Source organism: Rhinatrema bivittatum, chromosome 10 (genome assembly GCF_901001135.1).
Source record: "Rhinatrema bivittatum chromosome 10, aRhiBiv1.1, whole genome shotgun sequence".
Taxonomy (NCBI): domain Eukaryota; kingdom Metazoa; phylum Chordata; class Amphibia; order Gymnophiona; family Rhinatrematidae; genus Rhinatrema; species Rhinatrema bivittatum.
The window spans coordinates 76,561,975-76,569,056 of record NC_042624.1 but is presented as its reverse complement, the minus strand read 5'-3'; the positions used below and the strand labels follow the sequence as shown (position 1 = coordinate 76,569,056).

The 7,082-nt window shown below is 42.5% G+C and overlaps 1 non-coding gene across 1 annotated transcript; it reads left to right on the top strand.

Moving 5' to 3' along the window:
- The first annotated feature begins 6,760 nt into the window (after nucleotides 1-6,760).
- TRNAR-UCU lies at nucleotides 6,761-6,845 on the top strand. The gene is given in 2 exon segments: nucleotides 6,761-6,797; nucleotides 6,810-6,845. It is a non-coding gene; the product is annotated as a tRNA-Arg (tRNA).
- The last annotated feature ends 237 nt before the right edge of the window (nucleotides 6,846-7,082 follow it).

Below are 7,082 nucleotides of genomic sequence, written 5' to 3'. Positions count from 1 at the left end.
TGATTTATCATATTTACCAAATTATAATTATTATAAAACCATGTTACCAAACCTTTATGGCACCTGTTTAATGGATATAATTTGATATAATTAGTAACATTAATTTATGTGCCTTATTGTAAACCGTTGTGACGGTACCTATCTTAACGATGGTATAGAAAAGATTTTAAATAAATAAATAAATGTGCATGCAAAGGCTTGTTAAATATAGTAATAAGGCTTCCTTCTAGCTCAGGACAAAGACCTTTGCCTGCAAATCTAGAATTCCTATGAAGGTTACTGCAGTGAGCAGACGGGATACTGAATATACTCCTGCTGGTTGAAGTACCTCTGGTTCTGATGTAATGCAGAGTGAGCCATGGATACCCCCAGCTTTTATACTGAAGGGATGATTGTAATTAGCTGTGCTTGAAACAAACAATTTGTATTCTTTTTTTAAACAGGAGATTCAATCCACTCACCTTGGTTAGGATGGATAATTGGTTCATAACCCAGGAGGGTCAGGTACCAGACCATTAGCCCTTCCTCCAACCATCAGTCAAAAGGGCAAGGGACTGACCTCAGCATATGACTGAGAGCATATGCTTTGATTTTAGTTAAAGAGAGGCCACGAAACAAATCTGAAACTAATGGATGATCTTGGTCAGACTTGGATTTAAATCATGCCAGAGTCAGATTTAAATTAAAAATGACTTTCCATTGCATTTCTAGCAGTAGCATGCAAGACTCTTTAGAGGCCAATGTTCAAGTAATTTATCCAGACACAAACCTAAGATCTGCATATTTGTCCCCGTTGTCCAGTGGAAATTTGGTGGGGTAACTCATTAATTGCAGAAAATGTAGCTGGATTAAAAAAAATTACATTTTGGCTGGCGGGTGCTGTCAGCATTACCTAAAGTTAGCCGGGGAAATCTGGTCAGAAAAATAGCCGTCCCATAATTATCCGGCTAATTAAGTCTATATATTCAACAGAACACATATCCAGGTAAGGTCCACTGAATATCCAGTTAACTTTCATACTCACCAGCCTGCTGAATGTCCATCTCTTAATGGTTTTTGATGATTACTATTGTAAAATTGTTATTGAAACAAAGAAAAGTCACATTCCCCACTTATGAAGTCATATGCATACTAATCCCAGACAGGAAATTTGGCAACTCTACCAGGCTATAGTTATAATTAGATATTAAGGGGTAGATCTTAAAAACATACGCGCGCGTACTTTTGTTCGCACACCAGGCGCGAACAAAAGTACGTTGGATTTTATAAGATACGCGCGTAGCCGCGCGTATCTTATAAAATCTAAACCCCCCCCTTACCTTTTATGGCAGATTTACGCCTGCTGAAAGCAGATGTAAATCTGCGCGCGCCAGCGGACTGCTGGCGCGCCATCGCCCAACCCGAGGGCTGGTCCGGAGGCCTTGACCACGCCCCCAGGCCGGCATCACGCCCCCGGGCCCGCCCCCGAAACTCTGCGTCACGCCCCCGAAACGCCGCGTCATTCCGCAACGCCCGACACGCCCCGGCACTTACGCGCGTCTCGGGGCTCTGCGCGAGCCGGCGGCCTATGCAAAATAGGCGCGCCGGCGCGTGCAGGGCATTTAAAATCTGCCCCTAAGATTTTAAACTACTCTGCTGATCTGATAGGTATTGTACTAATGATCAGAGGAAGGTGTAATGTACTTCTACAAATAAGGAGGCTAATATCAAAGGAACCAAAATGGATACTTTATCCAACTAAAGTTAGCCAAAAATTATCCAGGATATTCAGCAGGATAAATATCCCACCACATACCCAAAATTAAAGTTATCCAGCTACCTTTAGCTGTCCCGGCCTGCCCCGCCCCCTGCCTATAACACGCCCTCTGGCCCGCCCCTTCCAAGAGGCCCGGCACTTGAGCGCGTCCCGGCCTTTATGGAAGATTCTCTTGGAAGATTCGCCCGGCTACGCGCATAAAGGCCGGGATTCACGCGCGCCGGGCATTTAAAATCTGCCCTATTATGTGTCTTATATGATATGAGATTTTGTGTCTAGCCTATTTATAAATAAGGCTTTTTAAGAAGTTTGCAGGACATGATAAATATAAATGAGACTTGCATACAATACTGGGATTGTGATGTATGCCAATTCTATGCTCTAGCTGGATTCAACTAAAATGAAAAGCAGACTACATACTATTGTATATTTGGGGTTTATCTCTTGTCCTCTGCTGTGAGCAAAGACTTTTGGAACAACAGAGTAAATATTTTAAGTAAAATCCTTACATTGACTGGAAACTACGATAGAATATTCTAAAGATACCCAAAATATTGGTAGAGATCTGTGTGTGTGTGTGCATTTTTAGAGCTATTTATTGTTTGCACATTCACAGACAAGAAAGAAAGGCTACATCAACAAAAGGGCTGATGTACTTGAGCACAGGGAGACCTCTCAGGGTAGGAGGAGGGTGGGCTGCCGTAGGACAGGCAGTAAATGGCTCAACAGGGAGCACTGCTGTTTTGGGGGGAGAAAATATTTAAACAGATATCCTGTCATACTGATGACAATAAAAATGTCCTGGCATTCTGAGTGTAGGCATGGTAAGTGGTAGAGCTAAAATTCCTGTGCCCGTCATGTGACATGCATTCAAGACTTGCCCACCAGACAAAACCAAATTAGGCTGGGGGAGGGGAGGGGGACGACCTTGAACCAGTCTGTTATTTGTATTATTAATAAAATGAACTGCAGGGTATATGAAACAAAATCACTGTACTAATACAGAATACAAGCACAAAACAAAAGCTAGAAGGAGAGCATTTAACTTATGCTGTTAGGTAAGTAAAAAGCAGTGGTAGTTGAGAAACAAAGGATTTTATTCTTATAAATCCAAAAAACAGGGGGCAAAAAGATCGCATGTGGACAAACACACTAATAAATAGAGTCCGCAGAAATAATCAAAACATGAATTGTTTCTATATTGTTCACCATAAATCTATAAGTACCTTCAAAATGAAACAAATGTAGTGAAAACATGCAAGTGAAAAAGTGAATGTTCATACATAGGCCAAACAACTGGCGTTGAGATTTTGGGCTCTCTTTTATAATCATTACACACTTAATATTGCTTCTAAAGTGAATTATCCCAATTTGTAACAAATAGAAAATTTCTATTTAAAAAAAACCCAAAAAAACCAACAACAAGTTTACGAAGCATCAAAAAAATGTTGCTCTTAATGTCAAGTTCTTATTGTCGATCTGTCAGGTAAATTCACAAAAGCTATAGCCCTCCTCCTACATAGTGCCTTGTTTCACCTGGAACGGCTTCAGCGGGGAGGATTTTATCCCATCATTAGTTCAACTGGGCTAGCTATACTGAAGATTTCTGACTGAGTTCTCGTATATTCTTATGCTCTGAAAGCAATACAAAACGCATAGTACAATATCTTCCTTTATAGCTCAACAAATGTGAATGTGTCCCTAAAAAAAAGCGTTAGGAAACGTATTAGAGGACATATTAGAACACACATTGAAATGAAAACAAAGCAGGCCAAATGCGGTTACCTTTTTTAAGAACTTCAGTTAGCTTTAATGTTTTCAAATTTGAAATGTGGGCTCTGTGGCGTTGACCTGACTCTCTGACAGCAAGCATGGGGCACAGCCCGCCCTTATTTTTAAGTTTTCTGGGTATTTAAATGACAGTCCTATCGGCCAATAGGATTCCTTACTGCGGCCTGTTGTTTGAAACCATTCACTTAATACAAACCGCTCCACCTCCTGATTAAGTCCCCGTGGGGAACATTGCACCCCATTCATAAATCCATTATTGTTCCTTCCACAGGGGTACCCGAGATATATCTTCTCCTCGCGGCAACACCATTTCCTCCATCACAAAGAAGCGGAGACCCCCTGGGTCCGACATTCCCTTTAATGGAGCCTCTTTTCCTGTTATGATTTGGAATAATCATTTTAGAAGCACTAATTAGGCATGCAAGTGTTTTTTAAGAATGTAATGATTACCAAAGATAGTGCAACATCTCTAGGCTATTTGTTGGCCTATGTATGAACATCCGCTTTCTCACTTGCATTTTTACACTAAATTAAGAGTGATATATTATAAACAGTGACTTAGGCAAGCACTTGATGCGCTAATTAATGTTCTCTAGACAAAGAGATGATCAGAAAACAATACTCTAGGTCTAGGCCCTGCTCCATGCCTGTACTCTATGACATGGGGGTGGGGAGAGGGTCCCGGGTTTGGATCCCTTGCTCCCCGCTTGCTGGTCGGGAGGGAAGTAAAACAGCTGCTGCTCTGGTGGAAGCCCTCGCCAGTCAACCAGCAGTGCTAAGGATGTGACTTGGGAGAGGTGCCCTCCAGTCTTGGGCAGGCAATGGTTATCTAATGCTGCCCGGGTATGATGTCTGGGGAGTGGGACTGAAGATGGAGAAAGGAAAAAGTCTCTTTTCCCCTTCCCTGAATATTAAAAAAAAAAAATCTATTTATGATGTCTCGGCGCCATCTGCTGGCCAACTGAGAAGGGGTACTCCTTGTCCTCATGAGCGACTGAGTTGGTGGTTGGAGAAAAATAAGTTGTTACACATTACCGTTACTTATCATTTCTATATCATTCCACTGGAGCAATTCAAACGATTCTTACTATTACTGCACCTGATGCTTAACTTATATAGGCCTCAAATGCTTAATGTATCTATCTATGCATTGTACTCTTTGTGCCCTTTACTTTATACTGTTAATTCTTTATTGCTACCCCTCATCATTATTTACTCCCAAAATATCCATGCAAAATCTACCTTATTTAGGCATTGCTACATACTGATTGATTTTTTGTTTTCATATCATCCTGATTGTTCTCTATTTCTTTGTAATCTGGCTTGCGACTAACTTGAGAAAAACAGAATATCAATTGTTCATAAATAAATAAAACACTACAGACACAGCACTGTAGAGATACACATAAGTGACAGTCCTTGTAATCTAGACAAGACACAGAGACAAGAAAAATAAAAGGCTCCAGGAAATATTCTTATTACAGTGACCATGACTAAAGTCTGCAAGGCTGTGATCGAAGGATCCAGGGTTTAAGATTTAAAAACAACCTTAAAAAGGTGGATTTTCGGGTTGTCAGAGAGCATTCGTGACGTACCAACTCAGGAAGTCTATTCACGGCATACAGTGCGGCAAGGTGCAAGTTGGGAGGAGATGGAGATAGAGGGGACTGGTACAAATAAGAGCAGTTTACTCAATGAATGGAGGTCATGAGGAGGGGTGTAGGGGGTTAGACAAGAGAGGACAGGTAACGAGTAGCTGAAGGCACTTGTAATTGAGTACAGGGCCATTGCAATGGGTGGGTGCCCACCAGGAACACCAAGCTGCCCCTCAGCTGGAAGACGGAAGAAAGCAGGGACAGACACATACCATCGATCTCCTTCCATATAATCCCCCTTACCCGGACGTGTGCATGTGACCTCAAGCTGGTCACCAGCAGCCCAGTCTGCCCCAACATGGGAGTCAGAGCCACAAAGTCAGCTGACGGGGGTTGGGGGGAGACTCTGCGATAACCCTTGCTCGTGGTGCCGTGCTCAGTAGCAACAGTTGTAAGATTTTCCATATTGGAAAGGTCCTTCAAGCGCAGTATCTTGTTTTCAATGTTGCCAATCCAGGTCCCAAGTATCTGGCGGTCCTGAGCGATTAGAATGTTTGCAGAACTGTAAGCAGAAGCAGTCGGCGAGTCAAAGTAGTGACTTGAGAGTTTACATGGTCATTGTGGAGAAAGGTCTCTTTCTTCCCCTTTTATCAACTCTTTCCCCTAGGCCCATGGTTAGACCAGCAAAAGTTGGGAGAAGGACAGTCAAATTCCTGTCTCCCACTTCCCTGCCAACCTCCAGTCGTGCACTGGACTTCCAATCGGGATTGGAAGTCCAGTGCACGACTGGAGGTATGGGATGCTGCCCTCCCATACCTCCGAGGTATGGGAGGGCAGCATCTCTGGCTCCGGCATCATTAAATAGCAGCGAGTGCAGGGATGGAGTCAGCTTGACTCAGTCGTTGCGCTGCGCTTACTGCCTCACATGACAGCGGAGCCAAAGCTGGAGCCCTGAGTTCTGCACAAAGGAAAAGGATCACAGATCCAGATCAGGAGTGCGGAATTGAATCAGGTCTACCAGGAGAGGGGCAGTGGCAGCAAGGAGATGGGGTGGAAATCAGAGAGGGTCACAGTGGGGAAGGGAGAGCAGCACAAACCAACAGAGCAGCAGAAGCCCAAATCTGTTCCTGCTCTTCCCCTTATTCCTCCCTTAATTTTTTTTTTTAGAAGAAGGCATGAGTACTTTCGAGTTCAACTCAGAGCTGTATTTTCTAGAACAACAAAGAACAACAAAGAACAACTGGTTTTATGTCAGTTTTATTCTGCAGAGGAAAAAAAATAGAATTGAAATCAAGTCCTTGGGTTAGTACCTTCTAATTACAGTTTAGTTAAAATGAAATATTACAAATTTCTGAAGAAAATGCTTCTAAAGAAAATGCTGTACAAAAAAAATATACAGAGTATATAAGTAAAAAAGAGATCTTGGAACAGCATTAAAAGACTAAACAAAAGGAAAAGGGAATCTATTATGTATTCTGAAGAAACCAGGAAACATTGGCTCATTAAGAACTGCTGACAAAATAATCTCCAATTTCAAAAAACAACATACTTTACATGAATATACAATGATCAGTTTGGCAATCACTCATATGGCCGTTGCCCAGTGAATCCAACAGGTGGCTCCGTGGCGCAATGGATAGCGCATTGGACTTCTAGAGGATGAAGACATTCAAAGGTTCCGGGTTCGAGTCCCGGCGGAGTCGCAAAATCAATTTTTTTTTTTTTTTAAGCGACTAACATTTTCAATTTACCTATAAGTCTCCTGACCTTAAAAATAAACTGCCAGCACTAACTTTTCTCCTAAAGCGAATACTGAGCGATGACCTCCCGCCACTGTCACTGACAGAAGAACCCTGACAACAGCCATACGAAGGCAACAAATCCCACCTTTGACCGCAGAGAGCACCGGGCCTTCGCTTTTTCCGAGGGGTGTGACACGA